Source organism: Siniperca chuatsi, linkage group LG21, assembly GCF_020085105.1.
Source record: "Siniperca chuatsi isolate FFG_IHB_CAS linkage group LG21, ASM2008510v1, whole genome shotgun sequence".
NCBI lineage: Eukaryota > Metazoa > Chordata > Actinopteri > Centrarchiformes > Sinipercidae > Siniperca > Siniperca chuatsi.
Window position 1 is genome coordinate 9,494,224 of NC_058062.1, and position 12,717 is coordinate 9,506,940.

Sequence of the window (12,717 nt, forward strand, 5' to 3'; positions counted from 1 at the left end):
AAGCATATAGACCACAATTTGAGCAAAGAAAGTGGAAACCGCCTACCTGCCGCACCGAGGAGGAGCCCCACGAAGAGTCGAACAAATGACTTACTTTCAATCATTTGATTTGAACAATGTGCCTTCTGTCGTTTATTCCAGCTGTGGTCAGCTTTTCTGTCCTCATCCGTAGTAAACCAATGAAGGACATTCCGAGGAGAGGGAGAGATGCAGCCAAGACACTAGTGGTCATCTCTCTCTCTCTCTCTCTCTCTCTCTCTCTCTCTCTCTCTCGCACTTACTCTGTAGTCATGGTGCTTTGTGCGTGGGATATTTTTGTTATTCATGAGTCAGGCGGTGTTAAATAGCCTGGTAGTTCTATTGTTATGAGTATGTTTTTAGCACATTTACGTGGATTCATTTAATTGTACAATTCAATATCTTGTCAAGCTGTTTGTGTCTGTTTGTTATGAGTGATTACAAATAGATCGAGTGGTTCAGGATTTAGCCCCACTGAAGTTTCTTTAAAAATGAATAGGCTCCAAATGAAATAAAAGACATCAAGGTAAGGTAAGGCAAGTTTACGTGTTTGGCACCTTTCAACAACAAGGCAATCAAATGTGTGTGAAACCTAATAGGCCGCAGAAGATGCATACAGGTGTTCATGTTGAGCCACTTTACACTCTCTCTATTCCTCAATAACAGCTCAGCAAATCAGTTTGTAAATAGGTTTGAAACTGGAACCATTTCGAGTCTCTTTTTAATGACAATGATGTAAATTTGAGCTAAAGTAGCACATTGAAGTATTTTTTATGGGTTTCATCTGATTGTCACAACTATACTTACTTGTTAGTTTGCAAAATGGGATTTTCACTGCAAAATATATAATGCATTCATAAAGTTTGATGCACTGCAACAGTTTAAACTAGTCAGCAGTAGATAGGCATAGCTAACATTAAAATAACATATATGTAGGCTTTGATGCAGTTTCCTCCAGCTTACATGCAAGGTGCAGGTGTTTGTGTGACGTGGGACACCAGATGCACAGTGTGTACGTTTGAGAGTAACTGCTTCACTATGAGTATTTTTACTGTTAATATTTAAGTACATTTTACTGCATATACTGTACATATACACTTTAAGTCAAAATGTATTGCTTTACTACTAGAATTAAAGCCATACTAGTAAGGAACACATTTGATGACAGTGATGGTACCATGCTCCTTTTCTCAATCAGACTTAACTGTCAAAAATGTTTCGTATGCATGCTGGAAGCCTTTATTATGCCCACACTTCTTAAGGTCACCAGCGCAGAGATTCACACCCACACACCCACATTTTGAGATAGATTGAGTGTTTGCAGCTCTACCAGCACCATGTTTGCATATTTTAGAACAAATGACAACATCGTTATCACTTCTGGATCATTTGTGATGCAATAATGATTCAGAAATGAGATATGACTTCTCATTAAGACCCATGATCATCACAGTATCCATAAATAGTGCTTTGTAATAAAACAAACATGTTGGCTTATTTCCTAAGAACATTTTTGTGTCACTATGGCATTTTTCACTTTCTGGATGAAGCTAATGTTAACTGGGGATTTCCACACTACAAAGTATGCAGTCACATCCTGCTTTTGGCTGTTTCAGATTTCAGAAGTACAGGATTTTCCAGGATATCAATGATTTGAAATGAGGAAAATTTCCCTTCATGCACTGATAGTGGGAGACATATCTCAAGCAACAAATAACAAATCTGGAGCCTGAGACACAGATTTTGTAGGAGCGCATAGAGCATGTTGTGTAATCACATCCTCCCTGAGCTCTTGTGACCCACAGAAATGATTGATAGTAACCAGCACAATGTGTTTGTTACAATAGGGAAAGTGAGGATGCTGAGAATAAACAGCTGCACACAGCAAGACATCTTTAATTCAGTCAGGGTTGAAGGTTATTTCAGCAATCCATCAGATAGGAGCAATAGGAGATTATAGAAGAAGATATGCAACAAGGGAGGCCCTGAAAGACAAACAGTGGGCTTCAGTTAAGAAAACAAGCATTGAGATTCCAGTCATGTTGCTAAAACACTCCCTATTCACAAAAAGAAGGCATTGCATGCACTACTGTCCTCTCTCACTCCAGGAGGTTTATACACACAGTAATATCAAACTCAGATGGTTACTATTAAAATTTCAATAAACTATTAGTGGTCACATGCCAATAGTAAGCTTTAGTCTCCTGACAAAGGGTCTGTGTTTCCCAGCAACAAAGTAACAGGAACCAAAAAATAAAACAAAGATTGCTGCCAAACAAAACTGAAATGTTCAAAAGTGTGTTTGACTTTCCAAATGTCGTGAAAGCCTGTAGTGTGATAACCTGCTTTATTGTCAATGGGCACTTACTGTTCGTGTCCTCAGACATGCAGGGAATGACCTCAGAGAGCCCTGCCGGCTGCTCATTTTTGGTAAACAGAGCTGGTTACTTATCTACATGCTCTTTGTGGACATGCCAGGGTGCAAGAACTGTGAGTGGGCGGATATATGAAAGAAATGAACGCAGTATATAAGTAAACTACATAAAGGATGTAAGGGACTCCAGGCGACAACGATACCTCTGTAAACCTTTTCCTGTGACAAAGAGGAAATGCCATTTCTAAATCTGACAATGAAAAGGACAAAGAAAAACACTTGACTACATGTAAAAGAATTAGGGCAGATCCTGTACCATCGAGAGACTAATGACATGTCGGGACACTGATAGGGAGAAACACCTACATCAGCTATGGTGACCTGAGTGAGCGGATGTTTTTTTTCTCACCCTCTCTGTATCTAGAAAACTGAGCGGGAATTTAATGTTCAACCATTAGATTTGTGAAAACAGAGAATAACACGAGAGGCATTCACAGTGCAACAATATGAGCGCTGTCCATTTGCTTACTGAAGCAAAGCTTACTGTAATGTGATCATGTAAAATGCATGAGTCTAACAGAGGTCCCTCTGTGTCCACAGATTCCTTGTGTCTCTGCTGGCATTTTGAAGCCATTTTCTTTATCCTGTGCAAGAGAAATGATGCCAGTGTCAGGGCGGCTGGACAGACTCTGTAGATATAGAATAAGATTTCTTAAAATGGCTATTTACGCATAGGAAAATAAAGAGATTGCTCACTCCTCCACACAGCATAATATTATCCTACCTGCGGGGAAACCTGCATGATAAGTCAAACAATACAGTTTCAGCTTACTCAACTGGTTTCCAAAGAGGATCTCTTACTCATAAGTTTCTCAGAAGCTCAAAGGAATTTCAGATTAAAACTAGAACTTGTATTCCAGATCCAATATGTTCTTACGCCAAGGAAATCATTTGTCTTCGTATTCAAATTTAGTTAGAATCTAGTTTCAACATGCTTTCCTTGATTTTTATGCAGACCTCACACTGCACATACTCCCCACTGAGAGTTAAGAGTCTACATACCACAACATTGAGTAAGATGGATTCCCCTGCCAAGGATTGCGCTCTTCCCCTGATTATTCAACTGAGCATAGGTCATATCCAGAATGCATGTGTGCTTTTGGGAAGGAAACTGTAAATAATTACAGTATATCTAATTTCATGCAAACTCTTGGAAAGATTCACAGAAGTTGCAACATTCCAGATGCATTCAAAACCTTTATGCGAGAATATTGTAATGACTGTATTATTACAACACACACGCAACCTTAATTTGATCAGATGTAGGCTACTTCATGCTAGTGTAAATATGCATAATTTATACAAGTGAATGACAGTGATTTTGGCCTCAGTGTAGAGAAAACACACTAATAACAAGCCTAAGAGTCTACGTCCATGCTAGCGCTATGTGAGGCTGTATCTAGGAACAGCAGTGCTTTAAGCTAAATCCTAACGTCAGCATGCTAACATGCTCAAAATCACAATGCTAATATGCTCACAAACATGTGCAAAGTTAACCATGTTCGCCATCTTAGTTTAGTGTGTTAGCATGCTAACATTTGCTAATTACCACAAAACATAAACCAAAGTATTGAACAATTTAAAATTTTGACCTTATGATGGCACTACATGGAAAGTCAGTTGATCTGCAAAGGGATTCAACTTCAACTTAAGTTTATTTTAAGGGCACATCACCCAGAGAGTCTCTGTACACTTTACAAGTCAGTAGCCTACAACAGCAACTAACAACAGAAAAGAAAACACACAATATTATATGTTAAAGTTCTCACACACACACACATGCACAGGTAATACTGTTAATATGACAACAAGGTTTATGTTAGTAATTTTAAAAACAGAGATCATATAACCATAACAGGATTGGGATAGCTCAGTCAGTGATTTGGGTTCCAGCCAGTGAAATTAAGAGAGATCATAATAAACAGCATCTGATTTTGATAAAATGGGGCGTATTTGGGCTATTTTACAAAGGTGGAAGAAGGCAGTTCGTGTTATATACTTGTGTGGCTCAAATGAAAGAGAGGGATCAAATACTATTCCCAGATTCTTATCTGTATGGGTCTGAGAGATTGTACAGCTGTCAAGGTTAATGGAAAGATCTGTAAAAAGTGATGTGAATCTAGCTGGACCAACAAGCAACATTTCAGTCTTGTGTGCATTCAAATGCAGAAAATTATTGCACGTCCAGTGATGGACTTCTGACAAGCACATCTCTAATTTAACCAGCTGGAAGGAATCAGTGACTGTTACAGGAAGACAGATTTGTGTGTCATCAGCATAGCAGTGATACATTATGTTGTGTTTGAAAATGTGACCCAAGGGAAAAAGTAAACACAAAACAAGGATGAACCGAGTACTGATCCCTGTGGAACACTGTATTTGACCTTAGAGCAGGAAGACTTAGTCTTATTATATGCAACGCTTTGTGTTCTATTACTGAGGTATGAACAGCACCATGAAAGTGCCAGCCCCTTGAGACCAATAAGGTTCTCAAGATGTTGTAGGAGGATGTCGTGGTCCACAATGTCAAAGGCGGCACTTAAATCCAGTAACAGCAAGACAAATTAAAGATTAGAGTCTGTTGCAATTAATAGGTCACTGGTTACCTTAGTGCAGTTTCGGTGTGTTTGGTTCTGTAACTGGACAGAAATTCATCTTGAAGGTTATTACTGGATAGATGGGCAGTGAGTTGGCTAGATTACAATTCATCCTGAACGGGACATGAATGTCTGTACCAAATTTTATGGCAATCCATAGTTGTTGAGATATTTCACTTAAAACCTCAAATGTAAGCCTCATGGTGGCACCAAAGGACAGGGGATCACCATTAGGATACATCGTTTGGCAACCATGAATTTTTGTAACCAATTTTGTGCCAATCCATTCATTAGTTGATGAGATATTTGAGGTTAAGTGAAAACTTTGACCTGCTGGTGGTTTCTACAGGAAAAGTCAGGGCATCTCCAAAGTCAGTAGGATTCATCCTCTGAGCATCATGAATGTATGTGCCAACTTTTGTGGTAATGCATCCAAGTGGTGGGCTGACCAACAGACCAAGATTGCCATCCCTAGAGCCACGCCGCCAGCATGGCATGGCTAAAGTTAACAGTTAACAAAAATTACTGACTATAATTTGCTGACCTTTTCTTGTGGATATTTAGGCACGTCCTCACAAAGTTCTCTGTGCCAAAACAAACCTTGTCAGTAAATCAACTTAAATAGTTAGTGATGGAAATGGAAAGGGTAAGTGCACAGTAATGTATGCAGAAACCAGATAAAAACAGGAAATGTCCAATTTACTGCAAACAAAAGAATCCACAAAAGACAGGAAGAGTTTTTAAAATCAGTGTGAGGGGTGGTACCATGCCAAAGATCGCCTCAGACTGGAAGACTCTTTTCCTGTACTTATTTCTTATCAGATGACCTCCTGTTCTGGTTGCTGAACACCACGTGCAGTGGATCCCCTTTCTCTTTTGTCTTTCAAATCCCTGTCCCCTCTGTCCATCAGGTCAGATTGCATTGTATCAATTTACTTAAAATAATAACACTCTTCCACTATTTCACCCTCAATTTCACCTTTGCTTATTAGCAAAGATGGTTTGAGCGTGCATTCAGCAGATTTGGATCTCTGCCTGCCAATGTGAAGTCAGCATGCTGACCTAAATCCTTCTCTTGTCTTAGGGATAGTTTGGGTTTGTTGTAGGCTACATACCACAGTAAACTTATAGTAGTGTTTGTAATTTCAGCTTAGTTTGCTGATACAAAGAGCTAACACAGGTAATCTACGTTGATAAGGAAAATGTGTCATTATGCAATCAGATGTAGGGAGAACTAAAAACTTACTTTGAAGACAAATTGTCATTAAGTCCTTCTGGTCTGGGACACCTTTTCCAATTTATCTTCTGAAAATGTCTACAAGACATCAGCAGTCAATAAGGCAGGTAACTCTGGATGGTTTGTGATGCAGACTGTGTGTGAGGCGCTGGCATCCTCGGATTCAGAAAGATCCTCAAGTTGTGCTGTAACCAAGTCCCACTCATAACAGGAGTAGCTCTGCGGGTCCGACATGGGCTCACAGTTTATACATCTGCACCACCAGGTAGCTTGGGCTTCCTTCCTTTCCACCGTCATACTTTCCGTCTGCTCCTTTCTCCTGTCACCTTTTAAATGTAACAGCTTTCTTCAGTTGGAAATGAGGGAGTGTTAGTCCTGATGACTACTGAGAGTATCAGCTGAGACTGAAGACCTCTTTTGACAGTAATTACATTGTTGTGTTATATTGTTTCATGAAGGGAGGCTCGCTCCTGTCCAGCTGAGTCATAGGAGAACTAAGGTTTCTAAGAACAATCTGCCCCTTCACTCAACTGTGTACCTACAACAATAAGTTTCATCCAGAAACTCAGTGGATCTGGTACACCTATTCAGATTAAACAAGATACAAGTTTCCAGAGAAAACTATGAATCACTTGACTTGTTTTTGTAAGGCAATCAGTATTTTTTTTCCTCTCTTGCTCCTTTACAGCTATTTCAGAGAAGCTAAAAAACACCCTTAGTTTGGTCCTGCTCAAAAACACTTCAGCAGGACAGATGCTTGCTGATAGTGGGTTTCAGGTCCTCTGACTGAGGGAGGGTCTAACTACTCTATCTGAGCCTGATGGTCCCAAGAGACGATCATTGCTCTGTAACATAAAGCTTGACATCATAGCAATATGGGAATGTTTAGGGGCTGCATGATGGGGGACAAAGAGCTCAGACAGAAGCACATTCAGTTTCTTCTAATTAGTATTTTTATTTTCAAAGGCAGAAACATAAAAAAGGGTCTAAGTGATCATTTGGATTTGCAATAGCCTCAATTTGAATAGTTTTATCAGTAGAGGGTGAGAAAACTGGGTTTAGGAGGGCAGGTGCTGTGTGAAGAGATTGTGAAGAATGATGTCATACATTTTGGGAGTAATAAACTGTAAATATTTTTCCAGTTGAATGGCAAAGACCCTCTTACATCATCTGGGTGTGATTGTTTCAAACCCTTTGCATGATATCCTCCAAACCTACAAATGACATCTTTTCATGAGGTGAAATGCTTATGCAGGGAGACAGAACACATATTTGAATGTTTTATCTGATGGCCCTTTGTTCTGGCGAGGGGCTTACTTTAGTACTTACACTGCAGAAGCCACTGCATGAAAGTCACTCATCTCTGGCTCCCCCACGTGTTGAATTCAACAAAGTGATCCTAAAGCAAATCACATTGCACACCCCAGTAAATGTCTTCACTTTGAGACAAACATTTAATATTTTATGATATGTGAGTTAATGTAGGCATAACAAAATAAAGTTTTCAAGGGGCAGTACTTTCCCCTTATTTTACAGTATTTTTTTAAAGGACACAACACTAAAGATGCACCTTATTATTGATGGTCACCACTAGATGGCAACATAGTGTTAAATCAAACATCAAAACTCCAACACACTCTTTTTAACCTTCTTATAAATGGATCTCGTCTCCCTGTGCAGAGACTTGCAGGGCAGACAAGGCTTTTTGGTAAAAGTGGAGGAGGGGGCTGCTGCAAACAGTTGCATATCATATGGATTTGGGAAACCTCAGCAGTGGCAACCACAGCAACCACATACACTCACTCTGAGGCAATAACAAAGCCTATTACAAAAACCTTTTAGCAAGGTCAAAACCAACTAAGTTTAAAAGTGGGATTCCTGTTAGTCAGATTTAATTTGAATCAATCATTATTTGTGACGGGTAGGAGACTACCGCACATGTGCTCAGAGGCCTCCATGTTCTATTCATCTTAACCATAAGGAGAATGCACATTTTTCTTTTTGTCATCATAAATTGCTGAAATATTAACGGCTAATTTGAATCACATTTGGCAGGAAATGTGATTCAAATGCTAATTACATGACACGTCACGTCGCTCTGTGAACTCATAGTATAAAGGGATGATTCTACAAACTTTATCTTGACTTATTATCGTCTTGTTTTATCTCCAAGGAACAGACATATATTTGGTTCTGGTTTTCTTTTTACTACTTGGTAGCAGTGTCAAGTGTCCATATTGCCACACTAGTTATTAAAGTATAGATACTGTAATATTTACCAAAGCAATCTAAGTTCCTATACATACTACACATGACTTACATAACTTTCTTGATGCCACTTGTGAGAATTTCACAACATTTTCTTTCAAACCTCTATCTTCCTTCATTATTTGGCAACCAGCTGTGCCTCAGCCAGCAGTGTAGCTGTTCCAGACATTATTGGTTGTATTGTGGTAAGATAAACCACAAAACTGTCAATTTCTCAGACCTTTGAAATTGTAACATAGCGATCCCTGTTTGTAAGAACTTTAAACATGGAGATTGGCTGTCTTTCTGTGGTTTAATTTTAACTTGTTTGTTTTGGGCTGACTCCAACATGTGCTGCAGATGGACACTTTCTCACAGAGCTCCTCAGCCTGGAGCTTTTTCCTACTCTCTCCAGCTCCCTCTCTCTTCTTTGGGTTTGAGTCTGGGGCTCACCCATGGCCTCAGTGGATCCATTGGCCAGCTAAAATGTTGTTGTGTCATTTAGCTTCATGTCGCTTTGCCCCAGCCATGCTAGTATATGTCAAATAGTCTGTCTTGCTATGCTGCAAGTTGCCAAAATAACAGAAACAACCCAAAACCATCTTTGGAAGCAGTCCTGTGTCACTGACAGTTGCATTTCATCATCCAACCACCACAAAACTCCATAGCAAATGTGCATAAATACAGTAACAGTTTCTATAGCAGACAGATGATCTCCATCGCTAGCTTTGAAGAGATTAGCATTTTAAGAAACATGGTCTGAGGGACTGTGGCTGTCTACTATGTCCCAGGGCATTTTAGTGTCCATACTGAGAAACAGATAGGGCCTTAATGCTTGTCCTTTTACAGATGAATAAAGCACAGCTTGGAACATTGTATGGAAGATGATAAATATGAGACTGTGACATAAGATCATTTAGTGAGGGTCACGAGGAGGGAAAGGAGGGAAGATGATAACACAAGCTGGCTGTAGCTTGAGAGGAGCCATTAATTTAAAAAAAAAAAAGTATTATTATTTTTACGCTACAAGCTCAAAGAACTGAACTGAGAAAAGGAAAGAATAGAAACACTGGTAGGATTGTAATAAGTTGATGAGGAGCAGCTGACACAAGATACCCAAAGGCCCAACCCAAGGATGCAGACAAATGAAACCTAATTTACCACCACTACCAATCTGAACAGCTGCAGAGGACTGTTATCCTGTTTGTAAGCACACCTTCATTCTCAAATGTTGCCAGGATGTCTTTTTAAACCACACCCATGTTCCTCATGCAGCTTGCTGATCAGTGCAAGACAGATCAGCGATTACCCTGTGAAAGGGAAAGGATGCTTTTGTAGGCTCAGTAGGATCTTGAAAGGTCTTGTGACCCCCCCTTCCCCTCTCAGAGGCCTCCTGGGCACCATTAACACCATGAGAGAGAGGCACTGACTTCCAAGGTTTGGTAGGGCTGGAGAGTACAGCGTCTTAACATCTGGAAAGTATTATGCTGTTGCTGCCTGAGGGTAAAACACAGGGAGACGATGACGGGGGAGTTACTGTGTGTGTTTTGACCAAGCTGTGTGTGTTTTACAGAGAATGACTTAATTGCATTGTTTTGTGACAGTTGGGGTATGAAACTGTGATCTCTTGAGAAATACTTAGAGTTGAATGAGGGTGGCATTGGGAAGTAAAAACAGAAATGAAGGGACATACAGTGAAATACAGTGTACTCTTTCTATGTGTGTTGGAGGGGTGGTGTATGGGTGCTCATGCACAGAGCCTGTATGGCTCTTTGTTCATGCAGCTTGTTTGAAGACTGGGCAGCAGGATGTAGGGCTCTGGACCCTTGGCAACAGAACAGCTCCATCTGAGCCTGGTCTAAAACAAGATGGCTTTGTATGTGCGATCACCAACCTGCCCCTCCCTTCCTTCCCCTAACCCCTACCTATAGGGCTGCAGCCTCAGGTACTGCGCACCAGGTGCCCCCATTAGCCTCACAGCAGCTCAGGTCCTGCTGTTTTTAGTGAGCAGAAGTTACCTCAGAGCAACCTGACCTTCACTGGAACCAAAGGCAGCCCGCTCTTTAATCAAGAGTGCTCTGACATCAGCCGGGAGCTAGCAAGAGGCAGGCCAGCTGACAGGGAGCAGCATGTGATACCACAAGTTAGAGGTTCCTTATACCACATATAGTTTAAGACTCTTCCCTTTTGTGCAAAAGTACTTTATTGTGACAGCATGGCAGACAATCATCTGGCTTGTTGAAGGCCTCATTTTGTTGCTCATAAATGAGGCAAGCCTCTAAGCAAAGCAGAGCATTCTGGCATGTAGAGTCCTGATCCCTATCTGAAAACACAGATGAATACATCAGATTCTACAGTTAGATTTTAGGTCTATGCACTGCCTCAGATAGAAATTACCAACTGATGCATATGTGATTAATGATAAACAGAGTTTTGTCAGACGGGAGCATTTTCAGCCATTTTGTGAGATTTTTCTGTGTAGCTTTCACACCCCCACCCCCTTTGTCTAAGTTTTTTAAGAAGAAGCTGAGTCCTCTCCCTAACATGAACACATGCTGCCTAAGGCTCACTAGAGACAGGCACTGGACGGTCTTTCCCCCGTCCTCCTCTTCCAGAGCCACATCAACCTGTCATATACTCTACCCTCGCTACATTTCCCATTCCTCCTTTTTGCCCTCCTCCCTCTCTCAACGTGCCTTGCCGTCAGTCGGCTGTTATTGAGCAGGCATTTCACAGACACTCCCACAGAGACCAGTGACCTCATCAGTGGGCAGGAAGTCAGAGGGTTCAAGTTCCTCCTGTGAGAGTAATCCCACACATCTCTGCATATTTGATCCAGGAGAGGGGAGAGCGTTGAGGGGCCATGGGGGTGTGGAGTCCCCACGCTTCCTAGTTTCTCACTATCAGCCCATGCCACATCATCGTCATCACATGACCATAGTTTTTGGCTTAAGCTACTCTGGAAGGAGAATAATCTCAGTGGAAAAGTAGCTACATCCAGGTGTCTCTACTTCCCCAGCTCCAAACGGTTGCAACGTGGCAGTGGAACAATGTGGAGGAAGAGATCAGATTAGAAAAGAAAGGAGTAAAGAGGAAGGCACTTTTAACAAATGACAAAAGACGTTTGTATATTTAACCATTAATGGACAAAGATGTGGTGTGTATATGACCATTAATAGACAAAGACTGCTCTGTCCCTCCTTACATCAGGGAATAATCATTAATTTGAAACATCAGGGACACACAAACTGATTACTGGCTTTTTCCCTAAAGTGGGTCAATGACCTTGACTGTTCGTCAGTCCCTTCCTGCCAAAGTTCTGTTGCCTCAACAAATGACATCAGTGGGAATATAAACCAATGCACACACACACACCTGGTCTTATCAAGGCTAACATAGTACATGTTATTTCTTTGTGGTTATGTTGCAAGATTAAGTATTTTTTACTGTAAAGACAGACAAGGTCACATAACACATATCTTATTACAGTACAGCAACATGTGAACAAATATACACTGCGCAAAAAAAGGAGTTGTCCTTAGTAATGTCATCTTTCTGTCAAACTGCTGGATGTTTTGTTCAGAGAGTTTTTTGTGCTACAGTGTTGATCCATTTCCATTTCCTCCATCAAAACTGTGGCATGTGAATACATGTGGATCAATGGAGTACCAATTAAATGTATCCTGGAGCTATTTCATGCAAACACAGTATCACCAATGCACGCTACCAAAGCAGATTATACATCTACACATCCAATATGAACAAACCCTCAAAGTTGTAAACACATTTTCAGAGTAATGTCTTTCACATCCCATACACACCTCCCACTCCTAACCTCTTTCAGGGAGCTGAAATGAGTGAGTTGCAACACGTTTGTTACCGGCAGGGCTCGCTTTATGCTGACTCTGCAAAAAAAACCCACTTCAGTTCCAGAGGGTTGAGTCTGGGCTTGGCCACTCCTGGCACGCACGGCACAAAGACACAAGCACATAGCGCTTCAACGGACAAACAGAAATACAGAGAATCTCAGAGGAGCATACAAGACACGGCAGTAATCGAATGGAGGTTGGGGGGGGTGTCTGTTATCACAGATCTTTGCCGAAGGGAACATTGATGGGTTTGTGCCCAGATGTGTGGGAGGGAGACAGAGCTGAACAGTCATATCCAGTGTTTGTGAAATCTGC